The sequence below is a fragment of the Dromaius novaehollandiae genome, chromosome Z, assembly GCF_036370855.1.
Source record: "Dromaius novaehollandiae isolate bDroNov1 chromosome Z, bDroNov1.hap1, whole genome shotgun sequence".
In the NCBI taxonomy this organism is placed as follows: Eukaryota; Metazoa; Chordata; class Aves; order Casuariiformes; family Dromaiidae; genus Dromaius; species Dromaius novaehollandiae.
The window spans coordinates 67415838-67429160 of record NC_088132.1 but is presented as its reverse complement, the minus strand read 5'-3'; positions in this window follow the sequence as shown (position 1 = coordinate 67429160).

Genomic DNA, 13323 nt, shown 5'->3' with positions numbered 1-13323 from the left:
TTAGTCACATTAGTTCTGCTGAAAAGTAAGTCAGGAAAAGATAAGAAGAGAAGAATTCTGGGAAATGGACTTAATTCCTTCTTTAAAGATCAGGGAAAATTCAAAGGAAACTTCATCAGAAAAAATCAGTAACTTTGTGTGTTATTTTTATTTTCTAGCAAAGACTGATCATCTAAATCTCTTTGTTTCATTTCTGTTCTGTGGTTTAATGACAAAAGATTTTATTAATAAGAAGAGGAAATTAGACATTTCAAGAAAATCTTGCAAATCTTTAGGCATACACATTAGTAAGTGTAACTGCCCATTTTCTGTGGATGTGTCATGAATAGAAGAGCTTTTTATACAAACACCAGGAAGAAATGGATAAAATGAGTCATAAATACTATCAGTAATAATGTGTCATTTTATTCAAATTACTTGTAATTTTTATGTCAATGTGCTCTTTCTCTTATTGAACAAATTGTTCTATCAAGATGGTCAAAAAATTTCTCTAAAAAATAGCTTCAGATATGTGAGAGTGAAAAGTTGATATATGTTAATACAGGAAGGATGAAAAAAGAGTAAGGCGAAAATCAGCACAGCAGAAAATAGATTTGAATTAGTGAAGCAGAACATGGTTTTTAAGAGTCAACAATACTGAGTGGTTTAAGTGCTGTTTTCCTAAAAACTTAGCAAAAACTAAGATGCAGCTATTGTTCACATGCATAAGGAAGCAAGAAAAACAGTGTGTCTTATTATCATTTCGCCTTCGACAGAGCTCGCGTTCAATGAATCTGGGGTCTCACTACCGGCATTTGTCACAGCCCATGGGCTACAGTCCCCGGGCGCTCTGGGAGAAGCAGGCTGATACACTGAGCACTGCCTGCTCATGAGCGGGACCTCACCTACATTTACTAATTCTGCTGTGCAGGTGACCACCCCCGGCTGACACGCAGACAGACTTCCCAGCCCACGCACAGCCCTCCTCTGCAGCTCAGATCTTCTGGGTGCCCGTGCAGCCCTGTCCTCACCCTCCCAAAGCTGCCTCACGAGAGCAACGAAACCCCCGCTACAACTCGGCTGCCTCTCTTGGGCCGCTGCTGCTTCAGTGCTGATACAAAGCTCAAGCCATCAAGCCTGGATGAACTGCCCTGTACTTTATGTTGGATGAACTGCCCTGTACTTTATGTTGGGGCACATTATTAGTGCGCTGTGTCTCACTGCTTAGGAGCTGGTGCTTCAGATCATGAAGTACAGACATGCTACCTTATGCACCGTCCTCTCAAATGCTGGTCTGGAGCAAATCTCCAAATCTGAATCAGTAATAGGCATTGTCTATGTTTCAGATAGAAATTTTGTTCAAAATCAACCACACCACTGAAGGAAAGAAATGAAGGGAATATTCTTTTTTCTGTTCTTCAGGTTGCTTTATTTTGAGCACTAGTGAAACAAGTGTAATTGAGAGAAACACTCTCACTCAGCAGCATTCACCAAAATTACAACTAAAGGAGACAACATATTTTTCTGTACACGTATTCGAAATGTACATCTCAAAGGAGATGTTGACTTTTATAGTTTCACGGGCATCAACTGCAGATAGTAAGATAATGCAAAGCAAACAGCCATTAACACTGAACATTTAGAGCTGTTAAACCCTGGGAAAATTTTCATGCAAAGCCTGTTCACACAGAACACATAAAACCTCACATGAAAAAAGGGCTGATGTTAAAATCCAGGACATCATAAACCAACAGGAAATCATCATGGACAAAGAGAAAATAGAAAAAAAAATAATGACATGGCTGTTCCATCACTAAAATCTGTAAGTTGTCCTGAATCAAAAGCCACTAGCAATGATTGGCTCAGCTATGTGATAGGAAAAATTAGAGTTCAGGTCCTGTCCAAGCATATTATGTTATGTAGCCAATGAGGGAAATATCTTTGAATGCATGATTAAGTAATAATTTACCTACAATGCTGTTAATTGAAGCCTTCAAATCAGAAAAAAATTGCCTGCTTTTTGACAACTGTCACTTTGGATCAAGTATTTTGCAGCATTGGCACATTAAAATGCATTTTTGCCAGAGAAAATGGGACATGTAAAATGGAAAACTAAAAAAGAAGCACTAATCAAGAGCATCCACTAAGAAGAGGTACTGCTGCACACAGAGATGGCCACTGGCTGATCAGAACCCATACAAAGAAATACAGCAGTCCATTATTCATCATTTGTGATGAACTGATAATGAATTGTGCAGAAAAATGTGTTAAAACTCATTCTGATTTCTGAGCTGTGTCGGAAGAGCACAGGGTTAGATTCCCAAGGGGTATATAGGTGCCCAGGTCCTACACACAGACCCTGGTGGTATCTGCAGGAGCCTTGCTGTAATCTCTTAGCTATTCCACCCATCTAAGTTTTCTAGACTCTTAGGCTTTCCCTGCTTATTTTCCCCAGTGAATAAATTTCTGGTGATGGAGAACCCCAGCTAAGCAGCCAAGCTATGCATTTAATTCGCACTTCAGCCCTAAGAGGTCGGCAACAAAATTGCATGGTGCAGTCTGGAAAGTGGGTGAAGAGCACATCTCTTCCTACCGCAAGGGAGGGAGGCCAACGCTCCCTGCGCACGTCCTCATCTGTGTAGTGCACACAACTGCCCAGCTGGGATGTGGGAGAGCCAGGCTCTGCGTTTCCCTTGAAACGGGGAATTTTAATCTAGATTTTGCACCTCCTAGGAAAATGCCTTATGTAGCAGGCTACAAGATAAACACAGTGGACCAGTTTCAACTGGAGGTATTAAGAAAAATCTCCCTATGCAATATCCTGGGGATGGAGGTGCTCAGGGTGAAGCAGGACATCTCTGTCATGCTGCTGTCCAGTTAGAGGAGCTGCAGTCCTTTATATCCCGGATGATTTTTTATTCATTTATCTGGCAGAAAGCCCTAGCTTTCAGCCAGAAATGAAGGTCTGTCTTTGTATAGGCGCCAGATGAGGGTTCTCCGCTATGAATCCTGAATGGAGGAAAATGCTTCTCTTTGGCCTAGAAAGAAATATGTGGCTCAGCATCGCTTTCTCTGAGGAGAGCTTTGCCTCTCTTTTCTCCTTGAAATTTTCTATTGGGTCAAGCCTCCCGCTGCTCAGTCACGGGCTGAACAGGAGCCTATTCCTAGGCACCTAACTCTCCTCATATATGACAAGGGAGCTCAGTCAAGGTGAATTCTGCAAAGGACGGCCCAAAACAGTGAGTTAACAGTGCTGGCTTCCTTCTCAGCGAGATCACTCCAAGGAGTTTTCAAGAGTCACTGTCAAAACATGTCATCTAAAGTGATTTAGATTGCTAATGAAATGAATGCCAATGAGTATCACACTTTCTCAGCCTATTGAAGGTACAGTTTCCAAGTGTATATAAGGCTAATGCATATTAAAAAATACACATAGAATATTTCTAGCAGGGAAGGAGTCTGAATTTGACCAATTCACCTCATGTAAATAAACTTTCATTCCCTAGACTTTTATTAGTTTGGGTTTTTAAATATGAGTCAACCAAGTTTTAGCTATGTTGCAATCATGTTTGATACAAATAAAAAAATTGTGTCAAAACCTCTAATTCTAGCTGACATACAGAATATTAAATGCTGAATAAGGAACATAGTCAGTAGAACCTTCCTCAGTTCCTCACACATAAAATTAATAGACAAACTTGAGTGGACATTAGAAGTTAATAAAAGCAGGTTTTTAAGCTGGACATGTAGTCTTACATTTGTATATGACAAAGCTGTCAGATCTATTTTCCTCGTTCAAGATGAGTGAAATAGGGGGGAGGAGGGAGGAGCAAAGAAAAAGCATGAATGCTGGGAATCAGCTTTATTATTCACTTTCTAACACTCAGAGTACTCTAAGCTGTTATTACTGCCCCAAAAAGAAACACTGAAAAATCATTTCAAATTCCTGGCAAGCTATTTTTTCACACTCTTCTTTCTCTGGCCAAAACCATACTAGTTTTAAAGGGGCAAGACTCACACAGTCTGGATAGCTGCCTGCATAGAGATGACTATGTACTACTGCACAGGCATAAAGGTTTCACAATTTATTTACAGTTGGATGGCACTGAAATTACATGTCAGTTGCCCAAGTATTCATATCATCAGGAAGACAGCTGAAGTAGAGGAATTGCTGGTGCTGTTTAATTGTTTACCACAAGATGCATTTAATAAAAGGAAATGAAGATTCTGTGCTCTTGGCAGTGCATAAAAGTATTACAAGATTCTCCATGATTTACATTCACCAATATTTTGTTAATTGTTGTTCTACTTCTGACTTAGCTGGTTGCATCTAATTTCGCGGTTGAATTCCTAAAATAATTTCTGAGCTTTATTAGTAGTGATCTGGTTATTAAGAGCCATATGGTGAATTAAAAAACTCAATAGCTTGTTAAAAGAGGACCAGTCAATTGAAGTCAATGGAAATTTCCTTTTGACTGTGGATCAAGCCCAAGGGAAACAGCATCTAAGCCTCCAGGAATGCTGATAACTACCTGCCTTCCAGCTGCCTCCTTCCAGTACTGTCCTGAAAGTAATCCTGCCTGTTGCCTGTTAAAGTTTTTCAATTCTAGTATTAAAGAGGGCTATTCTATTTTGTTGGGTTTTTTATGATTTCACCAATTTCAAAGCAGCCCTGTTATATTTCAAAATTGTCTTCAGCAATTCATTTTTGCCCCAAAACCTCCCCATTAGATCCCACAGGTCTATCCATCACCAACACTTTGAATCATTGCTTGTCCTTTAATCAACTTTCTTCCATTAAATCAATACCACTCCCAACAGTATACATTTATTTTTTCATAAAGGACATTGATATTGAAAAACACTGATATTAAACAACCACTGTTACTGCAATGAAAAATGAACCTCTGTAGTAAAAAATGGAGACCTGAGTCATATATTATACAAATCAATATGTATCAAAGTCACCCGAGTCTCACTTAGGATCCCAGTATAGACATATATCCTTTATTGTTCCAACTTAAATTCACTATACTAGATTAAGATCACTCAGCCCTCTTTATAGTAGGAGAGTCAGATTTTCGAAATGTTCCTGACTAGATTTTTGGAGGATTTTACTGCAATATTTAAGAAAGACCAAATTTTTAAAGCAGCCAGCTTTCTTTTTGATATGCATGATTACATTTTTGCAGTAATGGAGAGTTCAGCATGTTGAACTTATCAGAGAATTTTACTAGTTGTACAACAGCTAACAGTTCCATAACTATCTGTTAATATGACAATCTGCAGTGATTAAATTTTCTTCAATATTTAATTTTTTAAACCAACAATACATATACATTTAAATATTGAATATTTAAATATCTAAATAAAGCAGAGATAGAGGTATGCATGCCCCCAAATGCTGTTTGTACACTTGCCTGGGACTCTGATGCACACTTCAGTGAGAGAAGCCTGGTTTAGGCTAGCACAGACTATGTTTATATGAAGCCGTACCTAACTAAATTGTCAAAAGCTCTTCTTTGGTTAAGGTGGCAGGGAGTGCACACAGGCACACACTGACACAGACACCCACAGAGACACCAGACAGGGAGCTCGGGTAGGACGCTCTGGGCTGTGTCTCTGCGGTGCGAGCAGCCTCCTTGCTGCACTGTAGGAAACGCATGCAAACGTGTTATCACGAGTGGGGACAAAATACGAATTGACACTCTCAGCTATGTCTGTGTGCACATTCCTACCCTATGGTGAAAGATATCATCTCCCATTTTTCACCGAGGGCATTCCTTTGACTTTACCAAGGGGTAAGATTAAGTTACCACAGAGCTGCTGACACGAAACTCACGTCCCAGCCTGCACTGCAGGGACTTCTTGCCCTGACCATGCCTGCATTGCGTCAGTCTACTGATCTGCCATGGGCTTGCACTGCAGTGGGTGTGCACGACAGAGCCCGAGTCGGGGGTGGCCCCATAAAGCACTAAGTTGTCTGTGAAGATAACATACGCTTTGTTAGCACCTGAGTTGCTGACTTTCATCCGCTGCACTTCTGGCTTTGCTGTTTTGTGTTTTGAATGTGTCCTCAAGAACGAATTTGATGTTAGAGCTGAATGCTACTAAGAAAACTGAGAGTATGGCACTGGCTGAGTCATAGGTAACTCAGGGGAAGCAGTCTGGTCTTGAGAGTAGGCATTTCCTCCAATGTGTGTATTTTTGTGGAAAAATCATGCATTACCCATCTGCAACCTAGGACCTATTGCAATTATTGCAAATAAATTTTAGGGATCCTCCGCCAAGCCACCATCACTCAGAGTCTCCAAATGTTAGGGTGGAAGTACATAACGGCTTTTGGAAACAGTATTTGGGTGTAGCTCTCTGAGATGGTCATCAGACAACTGTGAGGCACCTTGCAGGCTCTTGGCTTGTCAGTATAGCCGTATAACTTATTTCCTACAAGGCCCCTTTAAATCCATCAAGGAAAATGTATTACACTTTTACTCTGAGTAATAAAACGGAAGGGATTAGAAAGGCCTGACAGGGATCTGCATTCTGCGGCAGCCTATGCTCAAGTGCTGTGGCTGTTACCCCTGCGACCGGCCACCTCTCAGATGGCCGCAGCCTATTCTGTCTCTGCAGCAGCAGCATCCCTCAGGTTTTCCTCCACCTTGGCTGCTGCCCAAATGGAGGGCAGCTCTCCATGCACTCCCCTTCAGCTCCTCTGAGCTGGAGGAGTAGGAACATGGTCGGTGAGTCTTGCCAGACTGCAGGCAGAATTTAAAGATATAGAAATATAAAGATATAGAGCTAAAAATGTTCACCACAGCTTATAACTGAAAAGTAATATTCTGAGCCAGAAAATGACTGTTACTGTGACATTATGAAATTAAAAGTTCATGATCAATTTCAATTTATTTTGAGTGATGTATAGGCACAGATGCATTTTTTTCCATGACTGCAATAATAGAACTCTTACCTGGCATCCAAAAGTGAAGACAGATTTGATATGTCTGCTCAAGATGAACTAGCATTAAAGTATCAGAACCCTTGAGCATAAAAGGAGAGGAGATGAGGTATCTCTGCTCCAGAGCTGGAAGGGGAAGTTTGAAGTACCTTTTCCATGCCAGGATCACAGAATATTTGAGCTTGGAAGCACCTCTAACTAGATCATCTAGCCCAACTGTCTGCTCAAGCAGAGTCACCTAGAGCACATTGCCTAGTTGGGTTTCAAGTATTTCCAACACTGGAGACTCCACAGCCATGCTGGGCAACCTGTTCCAGTGCTCAGTCACCCTCACACTAAAGCAATGTTTTCTTATGTTCAGACAGAACTTTCTGTGTTTCAGTTTGTGCCCATTGCCTCTTCTCATATCACTGGGCACCACTGAGAAGAGTCTGCCTTTGTCTCCTTTACACCTCCAGGTGGTAAGAGCCCCTCTGAACCTTCTCTTCTCCAGGCTGAGAGTCCTGGGTCTCTCAGCCTCTGCCTGCATAACAGACGCTCCAGTCCCTTAATCATCTTTCTGGCCCTTGGCTGGACTCACTCCAGTAGCTCCATGTCTGTCTTGTATTGGGGAGCCCAGAACGGGACCCAGCACTCCAGATGCGGCCTCACCAGTGCTGAGTAGAGAAGAAGGATCACCTCCCTTGACCTGCTGGCAATGCTCTTCCTAATGCAACCAGGCCTTTGGCCTTCTTAGCCTCAAGGTTGCATTGCTGGCTCATGTTTAACTTCCTGTCCATCAGGCCCACTAGGCATTTTTCTGCAAAGCTGCTTTGTAGGTGGTCGGTCTCCAGCCTGTACTGGAGCAGGCGTTATTCCTACCTGGGTGCAGGACTTTTCATTTCCCCCTTTTTAACTCCATGAGATTCCTGTCAGCCCATTTCTCCAGCCTATTGAGGCTCCCTCTGAACGGCAGCACAACCATCTGCACTATCAGGCACTCTTCTAAACTTGTGTCATCTACAAACTTGCTGAGTGTAAACTCTATCCCATAAGCCAAGTCATTACTGAAAATGTTGAACAGTGTTGGCCTCAGTATCTGGAGTGAGATACCAAAACCAAAGAACGGAAGTATTCACCCCAGTATGACCAAATGTAGTACATTTTGTGTGCAAGGATAAAAGACTGAAAAAGCATAAGAAGCCACCTAATATCTTTTCATCCCAAAGGCTGTATGTACATCAACGAGGAATTTGATACAGCAGAAGCAGATCAGGAGATTGAAGCAGCTGGTGCTGAGGCCCAGAATTCAGTTTGCATGTGCCTAAACCCTTCTGCAAACAGAACCCATACAGCACATGATCGGGGGCTCACTTCAAAGCAATCGCTCTGAGCAACAACACTAATGTATAACGTGTAGGCACAGACTAAACTCCAGACAGCAGAATCAGGAGTGGTTGCATTCTTTCAGAAGATAGTAGTAAAATAATTAGTGTGAAATCTCTGAGGGAACAAATCTGCTTGCTTTAACATCTTTATCTCATCTATCTCTAGAAATAGGGAAGGAGTTTCTGAGGAGAAATAAGGAACCGGAGGAGAAGGCAAGAAGTGGTTACATGTACTTGGTGTATATGTGAGTATGTGTGTGTGCATATTTTTTGTCTGCTCACAAAGCTCATGAAACACACATTATGTAAATCTTTTTGCTTCCCTATCGTAAGGGAATAAATCTCACCTTTTGTAGACTCAGTTCAGCATTCACTGAACTAATCGAGAGGTGTCCTAGTCAAGTCAGTCAGCAATGGATGAGACCCTTACATCAGAACAGAGCACAGCATTTGGAGGCCTGGGACATCTTGTATGAATGTCCTAGAACATGGCTATCTATGAAGATTAATATTGACTTGCAAATAATTGCATTTTCTTAAAAAAAAACAAGGGAATATGTCAAAATAATGTCACAGCTTACAAACTTTCATCCTCTGATAATGTGTATAATATGTATATAACAACTATGTAGACTGGGCCTTCTGTTAAAGTCCCCCTTTATTTATCCAGTGGTAATAAAAATGATCAATCTCACTGAAAAGTAAATAGAGATCAAAATAATGCATTGAATATCATTAAAGGCTATTTTTACTTTTCACAAATATGTTAGTCCTTTAGACTATTAAAATAATTTGAATTTAGAATGTGATAGATATTTACATCTTTATCAGCTGCAGGTTTGCTGCAGCAAGCAATTAAGGAGTTTCTCTGTCATCCATGAGTGATGCTGAATTTTCTCTCACTGCAGCAATGCACACTTAATCAAATTAGTGCAAAAGCAGCAACTGGTTGAATGCCAAGTCCAAGATATGATAAAAATACAACTTTTTATCTAGCTATAGCAAGAGTTTAAAGAATCATACACTATTGCAAAACAGGCAAGATTTCTCAGGATACACCATACTGACGACAGGCTGCTGTCTGAAGCAAAGCAGTCAGGTGGCAAGGCAAAAGCCACATCGGCTTCCTCTTCTTCCCTGGCTGCACAGGCCTCATTGCGGTCAGGGAATAACTGGGTTCGAAGGTCTTCATTAGGCCTTTGTTGCCTTCAAACAAGACAGGTAGTACTAAACTTAGGTTTTTAAAAATCACGTGTTAGAATCTAAATAATCATGAGAGACTGCCTACAACACTCCTTTTGTTTACCTCACATCCTGCACATATTTGACCTTAGCCCAAAAACAATGAGTTAGTTTGCTTGTTTTTATATATGTATTTTTTAAGTGAAGCTGACATTCTGATAGGTTTGTGAATCGAAGTATCTGAGCTGTTAAAAAAGCATGACATATCCCAAGACTCCAAGTAAATTGGTGAGGACTAGTAACATTGTATCATAGTAGGAAGACATAATGAACACTACTGGGTAATGGTATTTGCATAAAACTTTCAGAAGAACTTCCATTAAGTATATATTTCATATCCTTTCAGATTCTGTTTGAATTTAAAAGGAATCCATTTAGGTATAAAATGCAGACATATACAGTTGTCACTAATTTTCTAGGAAGATTCAAAACAGCAAAAGGTTTTGACCAAGCATAAAAGATTTTTTTTTAAATGATTACTTAATTTTTTTCTGAGCAGCTACTTATTCTTTTGTTGAAATACTGCTTTTCACCTTCCTCTTCACCAAAATGTCTTGCAGAGCGTGAGCTGAAATGGGAACTGTAAAACCAAGATGCAGAAGGGAAGCAAGATAGCCCTGGATGCTGTTGATAGTTTTGACATATCAGTTTTAGCTGACGAGTGATTCTTTAGTCTCCATGTTGTTGGTAGGCAGCCTCACACCATGGCAGAGGCACAGAGCTGACAAGTGACACAGCAGAGCACTGGTGTGAATTAACAGAAGCGGCTAAAAGGCAAGGAGGTGCTTCCCTGGGCTCTGCTGGCGTGGTTTCCTTTTGTGTCGGTAGGTCTCACATGCAGTTGATAAATGCCGTGGTTAATAAGCAGTACTAGTAAAAGAGACTTTGTTCTTCAGGCACCCAAGTTAATTTGATAAACAGTAAGATACTACGCCTAACTCTCTTCTCTGAAACAGTTACTCCTCTGCAGCTTGGAATAATGGTAGTAAGTATGTTTAGCCATGATTATTATTTTACTATTATTATTTTACTATTTATTTATATTTTATTTTGTTATTACTAGATGATACTGTTTAAATGCCTCTGATTTTTGACTGGAGTCAGCTACCTAAATCCTAAGGGGCATCTGGGCCTGAGTTCATTTTACTGTTTCAAGAAGGCAAATGTATTTTAGGGGAAACGTTAAAAGCTATTCCTTCCACTTTAGCATTATCCCATGAAATAAAAGGCACATGTGGCACCCAAATAATATCAAACCTTGAATTTCCTAACATAAGCTGTCTAATTACATGATCCATGTAGATAATTCTGGCTGCATTTGAGCAGATGTGTTTAACATTTAACAGGCACTGGAAATAACATTTATTATTGTTCATAATATATGCACATTGAGTTAATTATTATTATTCCTTGTGGTGTGTTATATTGAAGCCTGGTGCCTTCAAATTCAAGTGGCTCACTGAACTGTATGCTTTGCTCCTCAAATGAATTAATTCCTTTTGGGAGACTCCATATCTATCATCTTCCCTATTTTTATCCCAGGGGCTTCATATTTCCATCACAAAAGGCAAAACAATCTTCCAGGTTTACACCACGCACTAACTTTTGAGGGGATGGTGAGGCACAGCAGTCCGAGTTCAGGGGAGGTGCATGGTAAGGGTTAGCAAGACTGTTATAGTAAAAGCCTCCTGAAATATCCAAAACAGTGTGAACTTATGCCGCTCTCAGATGTAAAGTCATGGTTTGACTCCTGACTCTGGCAACACTTTCTACTGCAGTTATTCTGCTCCTCACTTTCCCCATCTGTAAGTTGATGATAACGATGTTTCCTTGTCTCACAGATTATTCTGATAGTATTTTCTTTGTTAGTTATGTTGACTAGCTAGGAAAATATTAAATTTTGTCAGTAAAACAAAAAGTATCTTTACAAAATATAAACTGTCTGGAAAGAACTGTAGGGTGGATATTAGATGGAGGTTTCTAAACATCACGTGAAATTCCACAATGTTCTTTCAATAGGAAGAGTTAGGGATAAAGCCCCTAACTAATAAAGTGACCCAACAGGACACACACCTCATGGGTAACAGAGATCCCCTCTAATCTCTTATTTATATGTTAAAAAATGCAACCATCTCATCAGTCTTTTCCCCCTCAGATTGCTGGGTCTGTGTAATGTGTATTTTATACTTTCGTGTGCATTTTTTTTTATTTCAAGATAGCCAGCTATATATCCCTGAAAAGAATCCCAATTAACTATAAGCTAATTAGCTGACAAGATACTTTCTCAAGTGACAGAAATGCCTTATAAGAAGCAGACTGCATGCCATTTGGCACCATTGTTAGTGCCCCAAAGTAGCATTTAAAAGTGTTGTGAAAGAGAAATGAACCTGATGTGAAGAGAGGAAAAACTTATATCACCTCCTGCAGTTTTCTTGGGTGAAACAAATGGAAAGTATATCAGAATATATATGTTTTAGTCATACAGAGCTCACAAGCAACTTTGTTTTTCTGTTGTTATTTTACAGAGAAAAATTTTACCAACAACTAAAACAAAATGTAAATATCATTTTAAATAATCTCTTTTCACTTTCAGAAACCCCAGATCTAAATACTGCCTAGCCTATCACTAAAGCCAGTGCCCACACTTGCTGCCATAATGAGACTTTAATGGTGTTACAGAAAACATTGAAGATATGATCCATCTGCAATTCACAGAGAGGGCAATTAGGAAAAAGGACAGCAATCTTCTCTGAGTTAATCACACCCAACTTCTCGGTTTCCATTACACTAACAGGTCTTTGCTGACACTGCCTTTTCAACACTGAACTGTTCTTTCACCGATATGAACTGTGCCTGATATGTAATTAATTCACTGCTTGACTTCTATTTCACCTAGAATGAACACAGATACTTTCACAAACATCTTAAGTTTGTTTTATATCATCATTTTCCTTTCTTTGTGCCGTTTCAGAGTTTTATACTGTTCTTACAACATAAATTTCCAGGCCAAGCTAAAGGTTGATGCTTTTCTGGAAACAAACTATGCACAACTTAGCTCACAACTGAGCACAGATTAGCTCAGGAAATATTTTCTGCTAGGAAGTTTGTTCAAATGGATGATTCTGCAAATTGAAATACAGTGGCTAAAATTCCATATATCATTTGTTTCCTGAGCTCGCATGACAGGCTTTGGTTGACACAGTTGAGACAGGGATAGGCAGCGATGTGGCCCTAAGTTGTAGGGTCTCTCATGTAGAAAAAGTTAAGAAAGAAAACTCTACTGTTAGCAGGGTAGCTCATCTCATTCATAGGATGAACAGTCCACAGACTGTATAAAGACTGTATCTTCCCCACCTAAACCATTTTCCTGTGAGACAACGTTTACATTTCAGTGCAGATGCCTCCACTCACATTTACATAATAGAGAAAAGCAGCAGTAATCATACATTTCCCATTGCCTCTTTCACAACTGGTGGTGATCTCACCTTACCACAGGAAAACCAAAAAGTCCGTGTCCCCTCATCAGCATCAATATAGTTGGGAGAATTTGCTCTCAGAACATTGCATGGGATGGAAACTATAGAACTAGAAGTTCTAGGGCAGCTCTCACATCACAGAATAAATTGTTTCCTGTACATTATCAGTTAATGCAAATGGCTGGGATTTTTTTTTTTTTCTTTTTCATTTGAGTGAAGACTCTGATTGGCTGCACCTGGGCCAGGACAACTATTAAGATGCCTCTATTTTAGCATCAGTGACATCACTGACAATATATTTAAG